The sequence below is a fragment of the Cavia porcellus genome, unplaced genomic scaffold (assembly GCF_034190915.1).
Source record: "Cavia porcellus strain 051 isolate PalLab524CR breed Dunkin Hartley unplaced genomic scaffold, mCavPor4.1 scaffold_2, whole genome shotgun sequence".
In the NCBI taxonomy this organism is placed as follows: domain Eukaryota; kingdom Metazoa; phylum Chordata; class Mammalia; order Rodentia; family Caviidae; genus Cavia; species Cavia porcellus.
This window is the reverse complement of record NW_026947485.1, coordinates 30,426,252-30,453,446: the sequence shown is the minus strand read 5'-3', so window position 1 is coordinate 30,453,446 and position 27,195 is coordinate 30,426,252. Positions and strand designations below refer to the sequence as shown.

The 27,195-nt window shown below is 38.1% G+C and overlaps 1 long non-coding RNA gene across 1 annotated transcript in view; it reads right to left on the bottom strand.

The window, feature by feature from the left end:
* LOC106027268 (uncharacterized) overlaps positions 1 to 27,195 on the bottom strand; it is a 63,819-nt gene that overhangs the window by 24,022 nt on the left and 12,602 nt on the right. Inside the window, exons 2-4 of the long non-coding RNA XR_010044480.1 lie at positions 4,957 to 5,059; positions 4,000 to 4,172; positions 2,728 to 2,928 (exon numbers count right to left, since the gene is read on the bottom strand). This is a non-coding gene — a long non-coding RNA (uncharacterized LOC106027268). The remainder of the gene's footprint in view (positions 1 to 2,727; positions 2,929 to 3,999; positions 4,173 to 4,956; positions 5,060 to 27,195) is intronic.

Below are 27,195 nucleotides of genomic sequence, written 5' to 3'. Positions count from 1 at the left end.
TTGAGTTTGTAAGCACAAAGGTCATCAGGGCCTAAAAAGATGGATTTTGGAGAATTATGGACTGAAACTCTAAGTGGAATGTGTCTGCTTTTCTCTATGAAGAATAAGAATGCAAAGGATTTAGCATGCTGTTATTGACTTGAGTGGACCAAGTGAAATAAATCTATTGAAAGAAATGTACTCTTGGAAGATGGGATAAGAACAACTGAAAACCAGACAAGAGATATAACTAGTGAATCATGAATCTCAAGGTACAAACTCATGCTTAAAAAGTTATAACTTTGTGATAACATCAAAATTATTCATGCTAATTTTAAGTCAATCTCATATTAACTTTCATTCTGTGGCATTAAAACTCTTGAATTTTCAAATTTATTCCTAAGTTATAGTTGATGTCGTAAAAAAGGATTCAGATTAATTAGACTAATAGAGAATGTTGTTGGGTTTTCTTTTAATAAACATTTTATAGAAGAATGTATAATTGAGAGCCTATCCTTACCACTTCATCAGAGGTAATCTCTTCTAACCAGTTATGATTTTAATTCTTCCTTACATAATAAGCTTACGTATTTCTTCAAATATTTATCAGAGTAAGACTTTCTCCTTCAAAATATCCAAGACCAATCAAGAGATTGCCAAAAAGGATCAAAATTTAATTGAGTTTATTGCTTTTTCTGCCTTCCTTCAAAATGTGTATGACTATTACTTTTGGGGGGTTTTTTGGTTTTTTATATACTTTTTCATTAAATTTGGGCATTCCTTCTCGACTTGACTTTAATGGATAAACATATTTGAACTTTGTATTATTTGGATCTTAAGTGTCTCCCAAAAGCACATATGCCAAAGGTTTGGGGTTTGTTTGTTTGTTTTTTAACCACATATGGTGCTATTGGAAACTAGAAGACCTCTAGGAGGTGGAACATATAGGAAGGAAGTTAGGTGACTGAGATTTCCTTGTTGGAACCCACTTCTTCTAATCTGTCTCTGTGTTTCCCAGCTGCCATAAGCAAACAGGCTTTTTCTGCCATCATGGCCCCAAAGAAATAGGGTCAATTGACCATAGCCAAAATATTTGAAACCATGAGCCAAAATAAATCTGTCCTCCTTTTACGCTGCTTTATTTCAGGTGTCTGTCACAATGACAAAAAGCTGACCAAGCCAGGGATACCCAATGATTTCCTTTTTATCTCTTCATCCTAATTATTGTTACCATACCTCAGCCTACCTCAGTTCCCCATCATTTCTGACTCGGGTCATTGGAGTAACATTCTCAGTGTTTTCTCCCAGGCCTTCCACATTCCTATCCAGTGAATTTCAAATGTAAACATGCATCAGAATCAATTCCAGTGCTTCTATTCAGCAGATGTGGAGTAACAGCTGCATCTCTAGCAAGGTCTTGGGTGAAGTGATGCTCTTGGTCCAGAACCACTGCTCTCAGCATTCTTCATATTGACACCAAACTTGTAAGCACTGGCATATAAGACCCTTCATAGTCTTTTCTTAAGCAATTATATTGTTATATAATATACACACTATACAAATCACCTTTTTAGTATTTGACTCAATGACTTTTAGAGTAGTTACAAAATTATGTATATAATACCAAAGTCAGTTTCGGGATTGTGAGAGAATCCCTATATTCGTTAGCTGTCATCCTTCATCCATTAAAAATTTTGATGATGTTGTATTAACCAGCTTTACATTACTACAGTGAAATTCTTGAGGCAATTAATTTTGCAAAGAGAATAGCTTTATTTAGCTCAGAGATTCAGAAGTTCAAGCCCCAAATTGGTAGCTCCACCAATCTGGTCTCTTGAAAGGGTGACAGATAGAAATGGTAGGAGTGTGTGTGTCAGAGCAGGCAGTCATATTTCAAATTAGAGCAGACAGAGAAAGCAGAGACTCGGATCCCGTAATTCTATATGAGGGCATTCCTCCTCCTAGGGACCTCAGGACTTCCCCTAGATTCCCAATACTCCTAATACTGCCGACCAAATGTTTATCTATGAACTTTTGTGGGATGCTCAGAATATACTCAGACCAAAGCAGATGTCCAGTTCACATTAAGTCTTATTATTCTCTGTATTCCTAGGACTAAATTCAATACCTGGCACACAGCAAACATTAACTAGTGTCTGCTGGATTAATGCAAAAACGCAACCAGTTCAGTTAATAAGCTATCGCTGAGTCTACCATAAAACAAAGAAATAGATTAGAGCAAAAACTGCTAATTATGTTCTAATATCCAGATTTTTTAGTAGCAGAACCTCAATTTACATTTTGGCACATTTCCCTCCAGATAAAAGACCACATCTCTCACTGTCCCTTGAAACTATGTTGGCAGTGTAATTAAGTTCTGACCGTGTAATGGAAGTAGAATTATCACGCAGAACACCTGAGAAACCGTTCCAAAATAGAGGGAAGGCTTTCATTCTTTTTTCCTTCCTGCTACCTGGTACAAGCATATGATATCTCTGAGCTGTCACAAACATACTGGACAACAGGGAAAAAAGTAGAAAGCTGGATGAGTCTCTTCCCAAAGACCAATAAGAATTTTACACCACCCTTTACAGGAAAGATGAACATGCTACTAACGTGTAAGGCTCTACTTTTGTAATCTGAATTACCTGGAAACTAATCTCTAATTTATAAGAGTCTATACTCTTTCTATCACCATACAGCATTCAAGGCATAAAAAAGCCTCTGTCCTTATTGTTGGATTGTCACCTGTTCGTGTTCCTTTTGGCATCCTTTAAACTTGGAGTCAACACCAAAGTTTCACAGTCTCTGATAGCAGCACTGATTCATTGAAAGAGAATGCAGTCTGTAGTCAGAGAGTCTTAGAGGCAATCCCAGCTCTGTCTCTCCATAAACCTTGTTGCGCCTGGCTTCTTCCATCAGGAGTCATGAGAAATCCTACTTGCAGGCCTGTTAGGGAGCCGAAAGGAGATGAGATACATACAGAGAAGCTACTGACACAAGGCATGTAAATGCTTCTTCCTGCTCATTTAGTCTCTCATGGGAGCTCAGGTCATAAATGAATTAGCTTGTCATGCCCCTGATTATCTCATGACATCCACAGAAAACACGAGACATCTTGATGTAGAAGCATCTGAGCCACAGTACAAATTCCAGGAGGGCAGGGACTGTCTTATTTAATGCCATGTCCCTATTGTCTGGAAAAAGTGGGAGCTCAGAGATAAGTGCATAAAACATCTTAAGTCGCTGGCCTCAGTGCTCAGAATCAATTTTATTATGAATGGTACCCGGACCAAACACAGACCCATGTCACTGGTGGTGACCAATCAGACTGCGTGAGCATCTCCTAAGGCAATAAAGGCCCCTCTCTAAAACCCCTACAGTTGTTTCAAGAATTCTTGAACTCTGAAACCTAAAAGAAGTGACATCATGCCCCATGATTAATTAATAAGCAGCAGGAAATGGAATACAAGAGAAAGTCCCAACCTGGAAAAATAGAACCAACTGCAGACAGTCGATATTTGTTTATAATAATAAAAACTTTTATTTTCTGTTCTTGGGGAGAGTGATTAGATGGTGTGAATTTTGGCTGGACCCTGATTTATCTGCTCTGTTAAGAACTCTCTTCTCCCTGCTCCAGAGTTCATGGGAGCCAATTATTGAAAATTGCTATACTTTTTTTGAAAATTGATACACTTTAAAAAATCGAATGTCCCTCAAGTGATTCCAGCAGATGCCCCAGGAGAGAAGCAACATTTCCTCTCCTGACTATTTTTATGTTTTAAAAGATTAACTGAAGCACCAAGCAGTCCCCCTGGAAATTCCCTCTTGAAATCTATATAATAAGCAGGAAACACATATGCGCATCTCAGACTTCGTACTCATTTTGAGAAACAGGTGCAAGCCCCATGTCCCACATGGCAAAGGAAGGTGTCCATGTTGGCCCATCAACAATTTTCAGAAAGCAGGCTTTGCAGAGCACATAAATCTAGTATGAGTAAAAAGATCTGGAGCACAAACCATAAAATGATGTAAGATAAAGGAAAGCATCTGGCAACCCTTCCCTGGTAGGGCAGTTTTCATCAGGGCTGAGTCCCCCCTGCCCTGAGAACGAATAAGTTCCCCTGTGGAATGATGCGTTTTTTCTCCCATCTTTGCTCTATCTTCCTGATCTTCTGTTGGTCTTCAGAACTCTACAGGTAAATCAATGAAAGACATATATGTTACAACATGGACAAACATCATACTAGCTGAAAAAAGCAAGCCACATATTATATGGTCCCATTTATGTGAAATTTCTAGAATAGACAAACCTAGAGGGGCACAAAATGGAGAAGATGTTGCTGAGGGCTGGATGAGGAGGCTGGGGGATGGAGAGTGACAACCAAAGGCATTAGGGCTTCTTTCCTGAGGTGATACAAATGCTTTAGAATTGGGGGCTGGGGATTTAGCTCAGTGGAATAAGCACCTGCTTTGCAAGCAGGCGGTCGTGAGTTTGATCCCTGGTACCTATAAAAAGTTTTTTAAAAAAATGACTGTGGTGATGTTTGCACAACTCCAAAGATGCCAAACCACTGAATTTATACATTCCAGCTTATGATATGTGAATTATATCTCAATAAAGCCCTTATAATAACTTTATGCTTCATTTAAATGACATTATGCTTTACATAAAAATTTACATAATTTTTTATTGTGACTATTCTAAAAGGAAACTGTCTGTGGATGGGCTGGGTGGGTGAATATATTTAATTGACATAAGTCAGAGTTTTCCAATCAGTACTCCAGAGGATAGCACGTCTTTAGAGTTAATAGATGTGATGACAAGTCTCTATTAAGACAGTCTCACAATCGGGGAAATTTGGAAATGTCAGTTAACAAATTTAAATCTTTGCTGCTGGAATGGTCAGAGCTTTAATAGGCAGATATGCACTGTGAATCGTCAAGAGGAGAGGAGAGCATGCGTGCTTTACCAACCGGTTTAATCTGGAAGCCTTTAATCATAGAGCACAGCGCAGAATCAGCCTCCCATGACATGAACAGATAAGCCTGGTGTCTGTCTCCAGTCTCAACAGGAGCCCTGGGAACAAAGGTCATCACACAAAATTAAGCACAAAACTAATGTTTTCATTTACAGGTCTGCATCTGTTTTTCAAAGTTCAATGACAACCATCATTTCTGCTTTCTAAATGCTTGTCATTCTGTATTTAATAGTTAACAACAGTATGACACAGAATAAAAATTCTCCTGTGTTCTAAGTCATAAGAATTTCTCTAGTATAACTCTGCCTGCTTCTGTGAAGTAGACTTTATATGAATTTTCTCCTGAAATAGAAAGTCACTCAAAGAACATATAAAAATCCCCAGTAATCCTTTCATCCTTGGCCCTTGCGTCAAAGCATTCTCTTGAAATTCCACTTTCGGCCTTTCTCAGCAAAGATGTTTTGGAGGGCCAAACTGGAAAGCTTTCAAGTTGCTCAGACTTCATTAAATTTATAAAATATGCTTTCAAGTATTATAATAATCATTTAAATTAAATGGCGCGTTTGAAATTAGTGAGCAAATGCTTGGGGCATTCCTCTTCCTTGCTTCCCTGTTCCCCAATTGCAGCAGAACAGAGAGTTAGCAAGCCTGGCTGGCGTCTCTCTCCTGTCACTACCTCATGGCTTGAGTTCCATTGCCAGACTCATTTCGAAACAGAAATGCAAGATGGAAAGGAAGAGCTGGGCATGACAGTAAGTGCCGGTAATCCCAGCCTCTTGGGAGCCTGAGAAAGGAGGAATACTTGAGCCCAGGATTCCAAGACCAGCCTGGAAAATAGAAGAGAGAGGGAAAAGGAGAAGGATGAAACCAATAATTACTGAGCAGAATAACTGGATAGATAGAATCTGAAGAAATTCTAGGTGAGGAGGCAAAGAACCATGTTAGATACTCTACTCAGTATGAGTCCAACTGGTAGCTCCACTTGGTAGCTAATGACCAGAGACACTGCCTGGAGCTTTCCAGTTTACAAAGCACTGTCACATGCAGTATCTCACCTCTTCTAACAGCAGTGAGAGGTGCTTCCTTTCCCTGCATTCTATAGACACCAAAACTGAACCAAGTCAGAGATTCTCAGAACACTATGGAATACCGATTTGACTCCAAGGCTTCTGAATTCAAAACCTGTTCTTTTTCCACTTCTACCTAACTCTTGTAAGACATTCTTGAAGGACAGAAAGCTTATTTTTGACCTTATGCTCAACAATATCATTATTTTTGTCTTACCGAAAGGTACACAGGTACAATATGATTAAGCAAATATATTAGTCACTTCAGATTCTCAAAGGAAAAGATCCCCAGGTGTTAAAATAATCATGTATGCATCAAATGTTTTACTTGGGTTTTTTCAGTCCTGCAAATATTTATCTTGCAGTTAGGCCAGGGTCCTTTAGAAAGAGGTCCATAGAAGTTATTTACAAACAATATCACTAAACATATTTCCTAACCCCATGTCTGTACTGCCTAACCCCAAATCTGTATTTCTAAGCTTAACACTGGAATAGGAAGCAATGTGAAAGACAATTTTGAGTCCCATATTATGTATGAATTTAGTACTGTAATCATTACCTATTGTGAGCACCTACTGTGTGTTACAGAACAACGCCAAGGGATAAGCATTCAATAAATGAAGACTTGTATCTACCTTTGTAGAGCCAATGGTTAAATATAGCATTGCTATATTTAACATAGCACAGTGAGATAAATAATAAGGAAAAGAAAGAACAGAAGGGCAAAGGAGCATGACCTGGACTTGGAGAGATTTTCTGGGGGAGGTGACATGCAGATTGGAAGGCAGTGGGCAGACAGAGACCTCAGAACCAGAGGCAGGGATCTTAATTCTGGCTTCAGCGTGTTTCGGTCACCCGGAGAGCTTTTTAAACTGCTGCTCCTAGCTGCCATCCAAACCAGTCCATCTGAATCTCTGTAGCTAAGACCCATCCAGTTATTTTTATAACTTCCCAGTTGAGTCTAATGTGTGGGCAAATAGAAATATCTGAAGAGTCTGAGAATCGCTAGCTTTTCTTTGCATCTGGGAGAAAAATATTTATGTGGTATTTCTGTTTTAGGAAAATTATTTTTCTTCGTCAGTGACGGTGACTCTTTTACAAATGCACAGCAATGTGTCCCTTCCAGGAGAAAATAATAAGAGCTGCTCATTTTGTGTTCTCTTCCTCCACCTCAGTGATCCCTAAAGACTCATCTTGAGATGGTACCACCTAAAATAGAGCGAACAATGAGATCAAAGCAACCTGGAGCACTGAACCATCACACAAAAAGCATTTAGCTTTCAGAGTCACTCAGAATATTTGCCATTTTAAATCTTTAAGATGTTATGATCTTTATTAAAAAGTCATTAAGGATGCACAAATCAGAAAAACAGCCGGAATGTAAATGAATAGATGGTGGCCCAGTGGCTAGAGGATTTGCTGTCCACAGGTGGAGTGAGTAACTAAGTAACTTCATGGAGGATTATATGACTATGTCTCTACTTTCCAGTAAGAGAGTATTAAAAAATGAAAAGGAGGGATGATTGTGTTTGAACCAAACCCGAGGCACTGCTAGGAACTCATACATAATAGACAAAGAATGAGCATTGGTGCTTCTATGTCCTATTGGAGTTTCGTTCCCTGAGAGACCCTGACAGCAGCAGTAGACCAAGAGCACGCCAAGCATACAGACTTCAAAGCACTGTGGTTCACTAACTGAAGAAGTTTCAGAAGAAAAAACTGATTTTAGGGCTGTGATGACAAAAGCACAGTTTGCTTTTACTTTAAAGTCAGAAATAATTTAATGGAAGGATATGAAGTATTCAAAAATTAAAGTGGGCATGTCAGGATCAGAAGCCAGCTTGAATCAAGACAAATCTGGGACTACTTGAAAATTAAAATAAATAATGATAAGAACTGATTAAAATCACTGAAGAAAATACTATTGAGTTGGGGCTGGGGATTTAGCTCAGCGGCATGAGTGCCTGCTTGGCAAACGCGAGGTCGTGAGTTCAATCCCTAAAGAGGTACTAAATGATGTAGATTGAAGAAAACAGAGGAAAAACCAAAAGTTCTTTTTTATAGTAATATGATAGCTATTGAATGTAGAAGAAATAATAGAAACCAAAAATTACCATGTGAGAAAAATCATAGAATAATTAATTCAGGAAAGTAATGATGAATGCTAAAATTTGTTGGCAAAAGTTAGAAAAGAAATGGAACGCTTATATAGTCTCAAAGTATCATGTCATATAAGATGTATTCATTATAAAGAGAAAAGAATAACTCCAATGACATAACCTGACCAAAACAACCTTTTTGAGGTTTACCATCAAATTAAAATATTGTGGCCCCTGATAGCATGCTATAATTTAGCTTTATTTTCCATATCCACGGAGACCCTGACTCTATGAGGAAATAGCATAACAAAGGAATATTCTAAGAAATAACTTACCTATTATCTTAATAAATTACAGTTATGAAAATAAAGGGAGGATTATGAAATTGTTCTGAATTGAAAGAAATTGAAGATGAGTGGCAGTCAAAGGCAGTACATATCGCTATGTAGGAACATTTTGCTAGGAAGGACATTCTTGGGACCAGCAGCGGAACTTGAAAGGGATTCTTGTGTGATGCCTAGGTGTGTGTACACTACAAATGACTTATCAAAGAATTGTTTTCACTTAGCTGTTTAGTCATTTAAATGGATATCCAGAATATATGCCAACAGACTATGCCTCAGAAAGCCATGATGTGCAAAATTGAAAAGGGAAAAAGAGCCTAAGACTTGAGCTTTTGCCGCATTCTTATCACAGATAAATTCCTTTAGCTGGAAAAATATCAAAAGTTTTTTGAATCATCCTTGAAAGGGGTTACATATACTTTTCTTACCTTATGTAGTCTGTGTAAACAATAGAAAATTATGTAACCAATGTTATTTAACCTACTTATGGTGGACATTTGTTTTAAATGTTTTTTTAAATAATGTTTACACCACTTGGGTGGAGTTGATACATGTTCATAATACATTTCAATTTATGCTTTCATCCTCTATCCATTCCCTCTCTCTCTCTTCTCTCTATCTTTTGGTTCCCTTTCCATTTGAGGAAGATCTATTTCCTTTGCAATTATCTTTATTTTGCTGATTACTTATAATTTTGTTTCTTGTGTAAGACAAACCATGTGATAGTTAGGTTTGTGTGCCTGATTTATTTCACTTAACATTTTGATGCCAAAATGCATGAATTTTCCTACAAACGGTTCAGGTTTATTCTTCTTTATGGTAGAGTAGTATTCCATTATGTGCCAATACCACATTGTCTTTATCCATTCAGTTGCTGATGGACATATAGGCTGCTTCCAATATTCAGCTTTATGAATTTTGCTTCTATAAACATGGGTATCACTGTAATATAATGTCTTTAACTGTTTTGGGGAAGACACCTAGAAGGGGAATAGCTGGTCAAATGGAATTTCTGGTTTTAGTTTGTTGATGAATCTGATTTCCATACTGGTTGTACTAGTTTGCATTCCCACCAACAATGTAACCTCAATGCTGCCCTGCAGGCTCGCCAGGGTTTGTTATTGTTTGATTTCTCAATGATAGCCATTCTTTCTGGAGTAAGATGGATTCTCAGTTTTGTTTCGATATGTGTTTCCTTTTTTTTTAATCTTTTTTTATTTTATAGAATCTGAAAATTATTTTATAAGTTCATGTAAATTGCACAGAATAGTGGATTACATTTTGGTGTACTGCAACTTGCATATAATATACATTGATTTTTTTTTCTTTTTTGGAGGTGCTGGCTTGGCTTCCCAGAGTCCTAAGCTCCAACATGGCGTGGATCTCTGGAGACACTGCTAGTTCTCCCCCTGGAAGGGCTGCAGTGGGCTAAACTACCGCCGCTTACCAGGGAGGGGAGGTGCTGGCTTGGCTTCCCAGAGTCCTAAGTTCCAACATGGCGTCGATCTCAGGAGACACTTTCACTGCTAGTTCTCCTCCTGGAAGGGCTGCAGTCTGCCACCCTGCCTCGATATGTGTTTCCTTAACGGCTGGTGAGGTTGAGCATTTTTTCATGTATTTATTGACCCACTTGTAATTCTTCTGTGAAGTATCTATTCATTTCACTTGCCCGGTTTTTGATTGGGTCTTTTATTTTGGGGAGTCTAATCTTTTTGAGTTCTTTATATATTCTAGATATTAGTCCTCTGGCTGAAGAACAGTTGGAAAAAAAATTTCCCATTCTGTATGTTTCCCTTTTACTTAGTCTTTTTTTTTTTTTAGATTTGTTATTTGCTTGCTGACTTTGCTCTGCTGAAGCTTTTAAATTTGATATGGTCTCATTTGTTGATTCTTGGTACTATTTCTTGTGCAACCAGGAATCTATTCAGAAAGTCCTCACCTACACCTATGACTTCAAGAATTTTTACCTATTTTATCTTCCAGCAAGCAAAGTGCTATGGTTCGTTAATCCATTTTTATTTTAATTTAGTACATGGTAAGAGATATAGGTCTAGAGTTAATCTTCTGCATGTGGATAACAAATTATCCCAATAATTTATTAAAGAGGCTATCTCTACTCCAGTGTATATTTCTGACACCTTTGTCAAAGATGAAATGGTAGAATGTATTTAAGTTGATTCTGCTATTCTGTTCTACTCGACTGACAGTTGTGTTCTGTTGCATTGATCCTTGTGTCTGGTTTTGTGTTAGTACCATGCTATTTTTTATCACTATAGCTCTGTAATATAATTTCATTTCCAAAATTGTGATGCCTCCTGATTTGCTGTCATTACCCAGGATTGCTTTTGTTATTCTGGATCTCTTTTGATTCTGCATGAACTTTGAAATTTTTTTTCTTAGTTTTGTAAAGAATACTATTGGTAGTTTGAGATTATATTAAATCTGTATGTCAGTTTTGGAAATATGGCCATTTTGACTATATTGGTTTTGACTACCCAGGAACAAGGGATATCTTTCCATTTTTTGATGTTCTTTTTAATTTTCTTTTTCTTATACAGTTTGCAATTTTTCTTATACAGCTCCTTTATTACTTTTGCCAGGTGAATTCCTAAGTATTTGATTTTCCAGGAAAATGCTACTGTGAATGACATTTTTAAAAAATTTCTGTCTTAGCGAGTTTATTATTAGTGTATAGGAACACTATTGATTTCTGTGTGTTGATTTTCCATCCTGCTACATCACTGAATTTGTTATTAATTTTAGAGGTTTTGGTGAGGGGATTTTTTGAATCTTCTATGTAGAGGGTCATGTCATCTGCCAATAATTATAATTTCATTTTTTCCTTTCCTATACATATCACTTTTATTTTTCTTGCCTAATACTGAAGTAAATGAGTTCCACTTCTAATTGATATGAAATATTCATACTGAGTGTCTACTTGTACCAGAGATTAAAGACCAATCTGGACTCTACTCTCCCTCATAAAGGAATATAATAGGTGGAGGAAAGGAATTTCTGAGCTGCTCTAACTTGTAATCATACTGAAAAAACTCAAGTCATCAATATACCCATCTGTCATCTAAATCATAAACTTTCATAGAAAGAAAAAAAGAAATATTAAAGGTTCTAAATATTTCATAAAACTTTTTTTACTTATCTTGAAATTGAATGATTTTGTGGGTTCTTTAAATATATTATACACATTGAACCCCTGAGAAATGAGAGGGAAAGTGAGGCAAGAGGCAACTGGGAGGATTATTAAAGTATGACTTACACCTATACAAATTTGCCAAAATGAAATCCAGTCATCTGTATAACCAATATGCACTAATACAAACTGTGAGGAAAGAAAAACAAGTTTTACTCCTAAACAACAGCAAAAATAAATAAATAAATATTATTTTTAAAACAGCAGAGATAGTCAAATAAGTTGTAAATTAAGTTTCCATTTGCTATATTTTCTTTATCTTAAAATTCTGGGCAGGTTAAAATCAGGCATTATAAACAATTCCTTGACCATCTCTAGCTGCATTAGTTGCAAGGGCTGCCATGACAAAGTACCGTGGATTGGCTGGTTCAGACAGCAGGTTTATTTTCTCACAGTTCTGAAGCCTAGAAGTCCATGATCAAGGTACTGTCAGGACTGACTTCTGTGACCTCATTTCTGGTTTGCAGATGGCCGTCTTCTCCCTTTGCCTTCACATTATCTTGCTTCTGTGTTTGTCTGTATTCTAACATCTTCTCAGAAGCACAGCGTCATACTGGATTAACACATCCCAATAACCTTTTTCAAAGGTAATGAGGAGAAAATACCCAAAGAAATTAATCATGAGGAGCAAAAATAGCAGAAACAACAGAACTATAAACAGATCCACAAATAACAGAAACATTGGAATTATTAGACACAAACTTGAAAAGTGTGTCAATAACAAAAACATAAAAAGTGATGTAGCATTTTTTTAAAAAGAACTAAATTGAATGTCTAGAAATGAAAGCAGTAACTCAATTCAAAACTCAGTGCATGAGTTTAATAGCATTAAACATAGCAGATTAAGAAGCATAAGCCATACAGTAAGGTGGGATGCTGTGTGCCTATAATCCCGGCATTCTGAAAGGCTGAAGCAGCAGGATTTCAAATTTGAGCCAGCCTGGGCAATTTAGTCATTTAACAATATCCTCCAAAAAATTTTAAAAAAAGAATTGGAGATACTGTTCAGTGTTAATACTCTGGGTTCAATCCCTAGTGCTGAAAAAAAATTGTTAAAGCAGGGACTATGGATAACAAAATCTATATTATGTTTAATAAAAGTGATATTTTCAATGGATTGGAAGAAAGTAGTTGTCAATGCAGAATTCTGTATATTTCTCAGTGAAAATAGCTTTCAGAAACCACAATAAAGATCTTGATATAGGCAAAACAATTTATTATTAGGCAACTATGATTCAAAGAAATTCTACAAGAGGTGATGTAATCAGAAGAACTTGGATGTAAGATTAGAGATATAAGAAAGAGTTACATGTATAAAAAGAAAGAAAGAGTGTAAGAACTGCAAATAGAGGACAAGGGATGCTTGCCTGGTACATAGGAGGCTCCAGTTTTAATCCCTAGTACTATTTTAAAATAACAATGGGAAATAAGACAGAGGGCTAGACAACATTCTTGGGTGATCCCAGCCCACCCCCACAGCAGTCCTACACAGCTTCCAGAGATAGACTGACAGTTGTCTAAATGTAGAACCCATCCTTACAAAACTAAACCCACCAGCTAAATTAGAAAGGTCAATGATGCTCATTTGTAGGCATGAGTGGTGAGGGCTATCAAGCATCCTGAAGTGATAATATAGCAAGGGGAAATAAAAAATGGAAAAGCTACCAAATATTCTATATAAAAATGTGATTGAATTTAGATAATATGTAAGTGAAAAGTTGTAGTTCGTATCTGTAAATAAAACAGTAAACAGATGAAAGCAACATCTATTTATAAAGGCTGATCAGCAAGGAACTGGACTGAAGAAGTGGTTGGGTCTTGATGTAGTCACCTCCTCTTCAAGTCTCCTCCTCAATTCCACAAGTCCTAATCATCATTTTTTCAGTGGTCCCCAAAGCAGAGACACTTTCAGAGTCTGACTTTTGGCTGCCCACTCATAACAGCACAGCCTCTCCAGTGCCCAGCATCCTTGCTTCCAGCTTTAAGGTCTCTGATGTCGGAGTCAAGGAGAAATCAACAAAAATATTGATATTATCTCATATGTGGCTTAGGAAACTCTCGGCAGATGACTTCTGTGTGTTGAGTTAGTCGTCTAGAGAACAGGAAGAGAGAAAGGTGTTTTGGTATATATGCTCTCAAGCCCAATTCTTTTTGAGTCAGAGCAAATTATCTAATTAAAGCACTTGTTACCCCTTCTCTGAAAACTCGCAAAGACATAGGCTCTTCAAGCAATGTGATGCCTCAGAGAGATGGGTAGGGAAGAATCCTCTCATTTGAAGCCATAAATAGGCTTTCTATCTGTCTTGCTGCCTCTTATGGCTTGATGTCATGGTTTATGTCTGTGTCCCCCAGGCCTCGTGAGTTTGCATTGTACATTTGTGATTGGTTCATTGTATAGTGCTTGGATTGATAGTGTCAGTGCTCCACCCACAAAGGGGTGGAGCCAGGATGTGATGTAATGGCAGGAAGAAGGTATGTCTTGCTCTTTTGCCAGTTTCGGCCTTGCTGTTTGCAGCTGCCAAGAACTGCGACTCTGCCATGCCACCCTGCCTTGGAGCCAACTGAGTATGGACTGAAATCTCCAAAAACTGTAAGAAATAAACCTTTCCTTCCCCAACTTTGGGCTTCAGGTATTTTGTCTCAGCAAGGAGTAAAAAGTAACTAAGACAGTGGACATATTGTTTCTGAGCTTAAAACTTGGATACAATATGCCCCCCAAAAGACTCATTGTGTTGGGTTGCTGGAAGGCTTTTGGGAAGTTATTGCATCGTGAGCTCTAAATTCATAATCTGATGGCACTACTGGGGAAGTGAAAGACACAGAAGTTAGGACCTAGTTGAAGGAAGTGGATCATGGAAGCATGCCCTGGGGACTAGCTCTGGTCCCTGGCCCCTTCCTTTCTAGCTCTTTCCCTCTTTACTTTCTGGCTGCTATGAGATGAGCAGCTATCCTCTGATGCTCCCTTTTTAAATTAGTTCATGATTACAGTACATAAGAATTGCATTCCTTTTGGAACTTGTACACGTCATATTTTAATTCTTTTTTCGTTCCCTTCCCTTCTCCTCCCTCTCCTCCTTTCATCACTTGATCCCTTTCCTATTTGCAAGAGATCTACAGTGGACCCTTAAGTTACTGCCAGTCTCATGAACAATTTGGGCTAAGACCATAATTTTAGGTTTAATTTATGACCAAACTCTTGAGGTATGACCCAAATGCCTGCCCTTTGTGTGGTTGTAAACAAAGACTTGTGATGCCAGAAAACCATACGTAAGTGTATATAAGTGTCAGTCTGAGCCCAGATGCATAGTTGTGGATGTGATTTATTGCTATAGAAATGGTCCCAAATAAACTAGAAAAGAAACTAAGGAAAGAAGAGAAGGTAAACAAAGCAATCATAACTGCAAAGAACAGTGCTAAAGACAGAAACTGAAAACCATAGACCAGTTTTTAGTTCTGAACCAGTTGAGACCTGGTGAACCAGAAGAAAGTCTTAGTGAGCTATAGACTCTCCCCAGGAGAGAATGGACACCAGAGAGCCAGATTCCTGATGCTCTTGTGGAAGGGACAATAACCACCTTCTGTTTCAAAATCTTTTCCTGAAAGCCAAAAATGTCAACTTCAATGATGAGCAGAGTATGAATTTGTTGTTTCTGATAAACTAGGCCAACTTTATAACTTTTTGGTGCATGCACTAGGAAAATTATTGATGCTCCTGGTAAATTATGCATATTACACAACCCTTTTATACTGTGAAAAGATTAATTTGAAGGGTGCATTGGGAGTTTCAGAATGCATTACAGGTATTTCCAGTATTTATTATGAAAAAAATCTTTGACATACAACCAACTTGAGTTATAAGCTGCCCTTGAGAACAAATGGAGTTCATAAGTCAAGCATCCACTGTGTCTCCCTACTTCCTATTACCTAGCTTTCATTTTGTTCTTCATTTATATTTCAGATTCCTCATCTGATAGAAACTATGCAATATTTAAGCTTGGATGTCTGACTTATTTTATTAGTATGTCTGATTTATGATCTTAAGTGCATCCATTTTCCTACAAATGATGAAAGTTTATTCTTCTTTATGGCAGAGTAGTACTTCATTGTGTATAAATATCTCATTTTATCTGTCCATTCATCTGTTTATGGCCAAATAAGCTGCTTCCAAGATTTAGCTCTAAATTTTGCTGCTGTAAACATGGGTATGCATGTATCACTATAATACGATGTCTTTAACTGTTTTGGGAAGACACCTAGAAGGGAAATAGTTGGGTTGTACGGAATGTCTACTTTTAGCTTTTTAAGTTCCATAATGGTTGTACTAGTTTATATTCCCACCAACAGTATAGAAGGGTTTCTTTTCTCCCTCACAAGCAGTTTGCTATTATTTGATTTCTTGATAATAGTCATTCTTCCTAGAGTAAGATGGACTCTCAGCATTGTTTAAATTTGTACTTCTCTATGACACACCTTTTCGCCATGATGCTTCTGCCTCCCCAGAGGCTTAAAATCCACAGAGCCAGCTGGCTGTGAACTGAAACCTCTGAAACCTTTTCTCCTTCAAGCTGTTTACCACAGATATTGGTCACAGTAACAGAAAGTTGACTGGAATTCATCAACATTACAATCTGAGTTCCTCCCTGTGGCCTCCTCTGGGCCTCCCAGAAATGATCTCTCCTGAGCTAGGAATAAACCTACAGTCAAATTATAGCAGCAGAAAGCAGAAATGAGCTGCTAGTTTTCCCAGAACTTTCCTCAGTGTTAGCACTGGAAGTCTCTCTCCAAGGAAGCCTCTCAGTTCCAGGCAAACTGGGGCCACAATGGCCACCAGTGTGGTTGTCCGGTTGTTTTGTTGTTTATTTTTAGTATTTTGGTCCCTTTATAGTCTCTGAGAATCCAAATGACTTCAAATTCATGAAATGAACAAACATGATTAAATAGAATTTAAATAATAAGAATAAAGATATGTAAATAGTGTACATATATCATGTATAGTTTGATCTCTTTCATATATATATATAACTGTATCTCTCTGTCTCTGTCTCCGTCTCTCTGTCTCTGTCTCTCTCTGCCTCTGTCTCTCTCTGTCTCTCTCTGTCTCTCTCTGTCTCTCTCTCTCTCTCTCTATATATATATATATATATATATCAATTATATATCAGTGCAAGAATGGTGCTGATATATATATATATATATCAGTTATCTTGTGCTAGCCACTATTCTAAAATGTATATTAAATAGTTTATCCATGGAGATTTACTTAATCTGTCATAACAACTTAATTTCAACTCTATTTCATGAATGAGAAAACTAAGCCTTCAGATCACAGAGCTAGTATTTGGTAGAACTGGGATTCAAAGCTAGGTAGTCTAGTGTCAAAGAAAACATATTTAATAACCATATTGTATATTTTGTTACTTCATAGTCCCCACATAATTTTTATTCTCTGTTATATTTTCTTCTATTTTTCTCTGTCATCATTTCTAGAGGTATTCAGATTCACTTATAAGAATATCTTTTGTTTCTGTTTATTCACTCAACAAACACTTTTTAGTTTGTCTACTATGCAATGCACCTAGCCATCCTTAGGATCTTGCAGTTTACCAGAGGTATAAATAGTTACATAAACAGAAACTACCAGAGCAGAAGTGCCCATTTTAAAAAAAATTTATGGTGGCTAGTATCTCAATAATATCTTATGGCAAGCCTAAGTCCAAAGAAAAACCTAACAGTTTTTATTAATTTAGTTAGACTCTGTATCCTAAAATTTATTTAGTTCCCTTAATAGTAGTAGTCAGTGTGGTATCTGAAATATGTCTCATGTTTCCCTGAAAATTTAAAAGATCCTATAGTGCATTTATCCCCTGCCACTCTCTGGGGAACCTCATTTTGGGCCCTTTGGGCAGAATGACTAAGCTCTGGGCTCCTAGATTCATTTGTTTGGGTTCAAGTCTTGGCCCCTTCTCTTACAAAGTGAGATTAGGTATGTAATGAGGCTTTGCAGAGTTTTAGCTTCATTGCCTATGAAGGAAATTATAATAGTAGCTGCCATGACTTGGATACGTTTCCCAAATGGCCATATATTGAAGGTTTCACCGCCAGCATCTGGAATTTTTGAAAGGTGATGGAACTTTCAAGAGATGGAACCTAGTGGGAGGAAGTTAGGTCATCATGGGGGGTGTCCTTGTAGCTACTAGGGCCCTGGTCCCTTTCTCTCTTTCTTTTGGGCTATCAGAAAGCAAATGGCTTTTTTTTTTTTTTTTTTTGCCACATGGTCCCACCTTGATGGGTTGCTTAGCTATAGACCATGGACTGAAATCCCCAAAACTGTGAATTAAAGTAAACTTTTACTCTTTAAAAACTAACTGCTGCAATTTTTTTTCACAGAGATAGAAAGTACTTAACAGAGTAGTCCTCTCATAAAGATATATGGCAAGAATGTAATGAATATATATAAAGCTCTTGGGGAAAAGTGGCACTGGATCATTAAAGCATAAGCTCCATTGGGCTGGGACTTGAGTCTTTGTATTATGGTTTTATCCCACTGCCTATGACAGTGGCTGGCACCATTCTTGCACATTTTCTTTTCTTGCTTTTAAATAAATCACAGGTAAGGAAGTCTTAAGTCTAATGCAACTGATAGGGAGCAATCCTCAAAGGAAGTAGAGCCAGCAGGTGAGAAGTCATTGAGAAGCAGGGCCAAGATCTGCACTCGGTTCCTCCATGGAAACTCCTTCTTCACTGTGGGAATGAGAGGCTGGAGACCTTTGTACCAGTGCTTCTGGCACTAGATGCATCATCAGTTGCAGGCAGGCCTTCTTTTGTGTCTCTCCCTACAGGTCTTATCAGTGTCTCCCTTCTGTGCTATCTTAGTGTCATCAGACTAACTCATCACCCAGGCAGTATGGAGACAGTTGGAAGGGATGGGCCCACCACGGTGCCACTGCCGGTGATCAACCTGTGCAGGGACAAGCTAGGTCACAACTTCTATGGCTTCTGTTTTCCACAGCTTTGGTCCTCTCTGGTGACCTGTACTAATTCTTTGTCCCAATGATTAGCTTCTTTTTAAAAAAAAATTTTTATCTACTCTATCATTTTTCTAGTTTATTTTCTTGAGTCTACAATTCAATGGTTTTAATTTTAAAAATGTGACAGATTGAATTGAAAATTTGGTGAATATTTCTATGAATCAATTTGGGGGAAAATGCCATTTTAATAATATTGAGTTTTCTAACTGAATGTTTTTCCATTTACTTGGTTTTTAAAAATTTTTCTCAATGTTTTCCCTGTTCAAGATTAGTACTTATTTCATTAAATTTATTCCTAAGCATTTTGTTCTCTTTGGTACTATTATGAATGGATGTATCTTCTTAATTTTATTTTCAGTTATTCATTGGTAGTATATAGAAGTAAAACTGATTTTTGTATATTGATTGTGTATCCTGAAATCTTGCTGAATTCCTATCAGGTGTAATAGTCTGTATGTGTGCATGTGTATGTGTGCATATTCCTTAGCAGTTTCTCTATATAAGATCACGTTATCTGCTAATGAACAATTGGTCTTTGAGTACTGGATTTGTCAGCCAAAAGTCAGTATGGGGGGAAGAAAGAGGGGAATACTAGCATCTAGTACACAGAACTCAGGGATTCTGTTAAGTATCCCATAATACACATGGTACATTCCTGCCCCAGTTTTCTGGCTCAAAGCGTCAATGTGTTATAGTGAAGACTGACTTAAAGGAACAATTTCCAAAAATGTCCTGTTGTATCAGGGCCTAGCTCCTGAACTTTTCTTTCCTAAAGGATTTTGAATTGTGGAATGAAGGGAAGGGAATGATTTCCAGCCCATAGGGACTCCCTGATGAAGGCAGAGACATGTCCAAGGCCCTGGGTCACCAACTAAATGAACAGTTGGACCAAGTGGTGCATAATTTGTGCAATAGAGATCAACACTTGGCACAGAACATATGTTCCCCCCTGCAGCTGTCCCTGGTGCCAGTGGCCATGTGTGATAATTACTATCGCACCCACAGAGGATATTAGGTTTTGTGAAGCTTGATGCTTCTGTGTCTGGCAGTGTGAGCTCTTTAAGAAAAAAAAATACAGTAGATACCTAGCCTTGGTAGAGACTCATGAAAGTGAGGGGTCTGAAATGGCAGCAGCACTAGCTATACAGAGCAGTGGGACCACCTCTACATTGCTTTATCTTCCTGCTTTTCTGAAAAACATTTTGGCTGATTTGCATTAAGGAAAACATAATAGTAAGGTGCAGTTTATTTTCTTCTTTTTCTTAACTTTTTTTTTGCATGTGTGTGAAAACAATTGAAAGTTGCTATAGCTGTAGACAGATAAACACAGTCCTAGACAGTAAAAAGCAGGTGCAAGTGTTTAGTCAGCACAACAAATGCCTTTTGTCATGTGTATTTCCAAATGGTGCAAGCTGAATTTAGCATCTAAGAAGCAGGCTTTGCAGCTACAAATAAGTTAGGTAATTCACACTACAAAACAGAAGCAGTGAAATGTACATTTTTATGATTAGAGACATTAATTCACTCAGTAGCACTTGGTATTTTTTTTTTTTTTTGTCTTTTTCATTTTTATCGGTACCAGGGATTGAACTCACAACTGCCTGCTTGCAAGGCAGGTGCTTATGCCGCTGAGCTAAATCCCCAGCCCCTACTTGGTATTTTCTGCTGAGTGTTTTCTAACCCTTAATTATTTCTGTTAAGGCTCTGGAAGGCCAGGTCTTGGTGAGTGCCACATCATCACAAAGGTAGCAAAAAGAGGCAGAAGCTATCAAAGCATTCCAAAGGACAGACTCCAAGCAGCAGAAATATTGAAGAAATCCAAAGAAAGATGTGATTAAAATGACTGCAAGCTGGGACTCTCACGGAAAACGTAATTTTCCTGGTGTAGTGAGGAGGTTTCCTTAGGAGCAAGAGTGTCAGAAGCAGCAAAGGGCATGTTACTTGTCTCACTTGGGAATAAGCTCATGGAACATGACCAAGCTTATAAACGATGGGCCGTATTTAACTAGGGTACAGAATTCCCTAGGTTCATGTCAGAAAGGCCACCGGCTTGCAAATTCCCTCAGTGTCATTATTGTATGAGGATTTCAGGGACACTAGTCAAGGACCTGAGGTAGGACAGCCAGGCATGTGTCACATCTGCTTTACCAAACAGGGTCTGGCCTGAGTAGGTTCTTACAACCCACTGAACTCCTCAATGGTCAGTCCAGAACCAATTGAAACATTGTGAATCTCTCAAGGTGGCTGAAATGATGACATAATAATTATATAAAAATTATTCATATCTAGAAAATAATAATGACCACTTCTTAGTACTGAAGACTCAACCTGAGCACATATGAACGTTAAGTAACACACTCAAGGTCACACAGCTAGTACGTAATTTTGGATTTGTGCCCTATGCAATGTGGCTCGAGAGTGTGTGCTTTAATTGGTTGTCATAATGTCTTCAGAGCTTTTAAAATGCTTTCTCATTGAATTATTTACATATGAAATATAAGTTAAAATTTCCGCATTACAATTGCATTAGAAAAATGGATAATTAACAAGCTATTTTTAAAGATAAGAGAATAAGAAGAAAAAAAATAAGAGAATAAGGTTTCTATTCTCGTCCCCCGGATTACCCATAGACTATACATATTTATTTTGTGTCCTCAAATTGCTTTGGAAGGCCTTGTACTTGTTATTTTTTATTATAGTTGGTTGACATTCCTGGGACGAGGCCAAGCAACACATCTCTTTTATTCCGTTGATGTGTGGCCTACCTGAGACAGGGACTTTAAAATGAAAATTGTCTTTGTTAATATCTATCAGGATGCCCTGGACAAGATAGGCATTTAATAAATGTTCATTGAATTGATGGTTTCTTAGGTTGTTCAGGCTGCTAGCACAAAATACCAAAGATTAGGCAGCTTATCAACAATGGAAATTTGTCTCTCACAGTTCTGAAGGCTGGAAGTCTGAGATTAACTAAGGGCCTGCTTTGGAGTTCTGTACCTCTTGCTGTGTCTTCACCAGGCAGAAGAGAAAGGAAGGTTCAGGTCTCTTTAATGAAGTCATTAATCCCATTCATGAAGGTTTGCCCTCAGGAGCTGATCATCACATAAAGGTTCACCTCCAAACCTGGTCATACTGGGGTTAGATTTCAAGATGTGAGTTTGGAAAGAAATGCTACACATTTAGTCTGTAGCAAATGGAACTGAGTTAAATACATTCCAGGCACTTAGGGAGAGGGTCAAAAGTTCACTCTCTATAGACAGCATCCAATGGAACTTTCTGCAATAAGAAAGTGTTTCATAACTGAACCACCAATCACATGTGGCTGTCGGGCACTTGACACTGACATATAGTTAGTGTGATTGAGGAATTCTTTTTTTTGGAGGTTAGGAATAGGAAAAATTACTGGGAAATAGAATAGTTCCTGAGAGAGAGAGGTGGGGTCCTGAATAGGTTGCCCATAATTCTTCTATTTTTATTATTTATTATTTAAATATTTTCCCAATACCGGGGTTGGACATAGGGTCTTTACACTGAACTACATCCCCAGCCCACTTTTTTATTTTGAGACAAGGACTCACTAAGTTGCAAAATTACGTAGGTTGGGCTGACACTTGTGATGCTCCTGCCTGTGCCTCCTAGAATGCTTAGGATCACAGGCATGTTCCACCTTACCTAGCCCAAATCCATGTTTCTAAAACCACTGCTTTAGACTCAGAGTTTTTGTTAAAGTCAAAGATTCACTTGTGGCAGTCATAGATAAGAGCTGATACAGAGTAAAATTATTACCTTCTAAGTGGTCCTATGATAGTGTACCTGCAGAGTTCCTCTAGTGAAATGAAGTTTTAAAATTATCATGACTGAGATCTATCAAACTATAAAATGTATGTGCCTTTTGAACTTGCAATTCGTTTTCTAGAAATGTCTTTTTTTCTGACACACACCATAAGGCAATTTACTAGGAAAGTCATTGAATAAAAGACAATCTAAAAGTCCACAGGTAGGAAGCAAACTAAATAGAGAGTGGTACTGTGTGAGGCAGAATGTTCCCCCTTCAAGATGTCCACATCCTAATCCTTGGATTCTGTGTTACCTTACCTGGAAAAGGACTTTTTCATAGTTACAAAGTTAATAATCTTGAGATAGGGAATTATCCTGGATTACCCAAGTGGACTCATGCAACCCCAAGGCAAAGTGTAAGAGTGAGAGAGAACGAGAGAGAATGAGAGATAAGAAAGTCAAAGTGATAACGATTTCTGCCTGAGGAAGCCAAACCAAGGAATGGGAGTGACCTTCAGAAACTGGAAAAAGCAAGAAAATGGATTTTGCCCCAAGGCCTCCAGAACATACACAACCCTAACAAAAATCTTGATTTTAGCTCAAACCAGTTTTGGACTTCTGACCTCTAGAATTACCAGAAAACAAATTTGAGTTGTTTTAAGCCATTAAATTTACTATAGCAATGATGGGAAATTAATGTACATACTTTCATCTAACAAAATATTATGGAACCGCCATGTGACTGGATCTGAGGTCCTGCAAAGAGGAGTTGGGGACCTCAGCTCACCCTCTCCTAAGAAGTATTGTTATAGGCAGCTGAGTTAGGGAGAAATATTACAGGCAGTCACACAGGGCTGGGCCCTCAAAGGAGCCAGAGCAGAAGTCAGATACCTTGCAGCCTTGGAAGAGACAGCTACCTCCTGCTGTGGGCCAGATCTCAAGACAAAAGGCAAAGCAAATACAACCACATCCTAGGGATCCACAGTCCAAAGAGTTCTCTGCTGTCCTGAGGAAGTCAGTAGTCAGCATCCTATGCCCCCAAAAGGAAGAGTCACTGCTGTTAAGCATACCCTCTTTCTACTTGTGACTCGCTCCCTGATTTGATCCTAATTTAATTAATTTTATCTGAGCAGTTAATCATATTGGTTGACCACAGTTCTGTCCCACCTTATGTCCACCTTGCAAATTCCCATTTTTCCCCACCTTAGACCTATTTATTCTCATGATTTTACTCTGTGAAAGTCCCTGGAAAAGACAGAATCCTTGGCAACCCACTCAGGACCCCTTCTGTCTCTCTCTGAGACAGAAGCTTTCTTTCTCTTAATAAATATATTCTGTTCTTGGCCTCTGTTGGTCCTAAAATTCATTCTTCCATTTTAGAGAACAGGAACTCATACTGGACATAGCACGCTGGGAGTATCAGTACATTCTCAATTTGTCACAGAAAAGAATTGCAAGACCCATCAGTGAGAGGCATAGGGAAATTTATTAGGCAGAATCAAAAAAGTGCACACTCACAGAGGATGGTAGGCCCTTGAAGGTGAGGCACATTATCATTGGGGTTGGCAGTACTTATGTGGTCTTGGAAGGGTTTTCAAGACATAATCTGGAATGTGTGTTTGTATTATCTTTCAGATTACTCATTGGACTAGGCTAGAATGCAAACCATTTGCATGAGTTTGAAGTTTAGAGATAAGTTGCCTAATAAATAGTGCTGTTGCCTTCAGGGTGGAATTTGTGAATGTATCATATGGGAAGAAAAGCACAGGCCCAGTATACAGACTTATGGTATCATTTAAGACTTAGGAATTTAGGCATGAAGAGAAAAACAGGTTTGGTAGCGGCAGGCGAGGGAGGCATTTTACAATCTTAAGTAAATTTGTGTTTTGAAGCTGCATTTTTTTTCAAAAGTGCAATTTTAAAAACACAGTTTTCTCCTTTCTACCTATCTTTATTTTTCTACACTACTTCACAACTATTTATAAGAATAAAGAACAATCTATGTTTGCATATGGAAAGAAATCCAAGATACATTATTGTTTGGGAAAAAAAATCTAGATTCAAGACAATAAAAAAAAATCTATATTCTAGACAATGTCTAGATTCAAGACATATTCCAAAATCACTGGGGATATATACACAGACCAAATTATTTTGGAAGGCAAACAAACCAACCAAAAAATAGTATAGGTTGAAGATTCCTAATCAGAAAATCTGAAATGTCCCAAAATCTGAAACTACTTTTTAAAGCTGACATGACAGATCCAAGTCAAAATGCAAGTGCATTAAAAATGTTGTATAAAATTATTCTTCAGCTATATGTATAAGGTATTTATGAAACATAATTCATTTTGTGTTCAGACTTAAATTCCATCCCCATGACATCTCATTGTAAATGTGCAAACATTCCAAAAATTTTAAAAATCTGAAATCTGAAACACTCTGGTCATAAGCATTAAAGATAAGAGGTATTTACCAGACAATAGTGACTGCCTCTGGAAAAGGATACCCTGGGGAGGGAGGTGGTCTGTATTGCAAGGGAGACTACTTTTCACAAGATAGTTCTCAAAACTGTAATATCTTTTGAGAATTGTAATTTGATAAAACATGAGTTTCCACACATATTCTTTGGAGGACAAGATAAAGATATCATACCAGGCCTGATTGGCTTTTTTTTTTATTATTATTTGCAGGCTGTTTCTGGGGAGAGCAGATAAATAATATTTTCTGACATAAACAGTTAGCTGCTGGATGTGAGAACTGCTAATGTGTGCCCCAGAGCAAGCAGACTTGAAGGTCAGATAGAAGCAGAGAGAAAAAGCCCAAGGTCATTTCAGGAAACACTGAACACTAACTCCGTGTTTAGACTAGATCTTTCAGAAGAGATCATACTCTTTTCTAGAAGTATGATAATAAGACATGTCAGATGGGGGTTCTACTTTTGTGTGGCAGAAACCTAGAACAGGAAACCTAAGAAAGAGGTGACGCTAGAGCTTAAGTGTGAACTGCAGAACTGAAGCAGCCCACAGTGACTCCTGCAGACTCATCACTCACAGCAGCCAGCTATCCTCGCAGGCCTGGAGGCCTCCCTCTCCACAGGGACTGCACTATCTTTGAGTGAAGCCAAGGGGACATGTAGGAGACCCCAATGTGGCCCCAGGATGGAGGAGGAGCCTAACTGTAGGGTGTTGTTGGGAGTTAGCACTGGGAGAAGTGAAGGAAGGTAGTTTTAGCTTACAGGTGAGAAGCGTCTTGGTTAACTTTCTCCCATTGTTGGGAAAAAATACCTGAGGCTCAAAATTAAGGAAGGAGAGGTTTATTTAGCTGACAATTTGTGGAGGTTTCAGTCTGTAATCAGTTGTCTGCAAGGCAGCAAGGCAGGGTGGCTTGGTACAGGGGCTACAGCTCCAGGCAACAGAAGATAGCAAAGACAAGAAGAGCAAAAGGGGGAAAGATCAAGCCTCTTTTCCTCTCTTATAGGGTAAGCAGGCTCCTGCCCTGGGGCAGGTGTAGCACTCACATCCTCTCCGTGTCATCCCCTTGCCAGGAGCAGGGTGTTTACAAAGTGAGGACCCTGATCCACTGCTGAGTCACTTAGTTAAACTTCTAAACATCTCAAATTGACACAAATAAATCAACTATTACAACATCTTGGAGCATAAATAGCCACACAGGACAAGTCTTCTAAACCCTAGAATGTAGAACTGCTGAGTTACCTAGTTAAGCTTCTAAACTTCCTTTTTTTTTTTTTTTTTGGTACCGGGGATTGAATTCACAACCTCACTGAGCTAAACCCCGGGCCCCTAAACTTACGTTGACATAACATATCAATCACTACAAGAAACAACTGGTAAAGCCCAACATCAATTTGGGACCTGATATTTTCATCAGCTTTCTGTTGCTGCAATACCTTAGAAATCAATTTAATTTCTAAATACCTTAGAAAATCAATTTAAAAGGAGGAAAAGTTCATTTTGGCTCATGGTTTGAAAGGCTTACTCAACTATTGTCTTTGGATCTGTGGCATCATGGTGGCAGCGAGTGGTGCAACAGAGATATTCATGTCATGCCAGCTGGGAATCAGGGAGAGAGAGAGGTAGGGATCGGGGTCCCAAGTTCTTCCAATGCACACTGCCAGTGACCTCACTTCTTTCCTACTGGCTTCACCTCCTAAAAGTTCCACCACTTACTAATAGCACCACAGACTGGTGGCCAAGCCCTCAACACATAGTCTTTGGGGACATTTAAAACCCAAATCACAAGGGGCTGGGGATTTAGCTCAACGGATAAGCACCTGCCTTGGAAGTAGGCAGTTGTGAGTTCGATCCCCGGTACCGATAAAAAGGAAAAAGACAAAAAATTTGAAAATCCACATCACAAGAGATGACAGCTCCTGATCCATGGAATATAGGGTTTCTTGAAGCAAAAGAGAAAAGGATAGAAACCGCCAGATCATTGAAAATATGTAAAAGCACAATTATCATCTAAGTTATTTTATCCTTGTAAGATTCAGGTTACATTTCTGTAAGATGAAAACAGATAGCAGATCTTGCTTCTGTGGGGAGGATTAATACAGCTTGTTATCCTTCTTGGCATTCACTGTTTTACTTGTTATGGGCTTCTTTAAGAGTTGTGGTACTAATTGGTTTCCTTAATGTCCACAATAGCCCTGTATAGTAGGTTTATTATTGTTCTGTATTTACAGATAGAA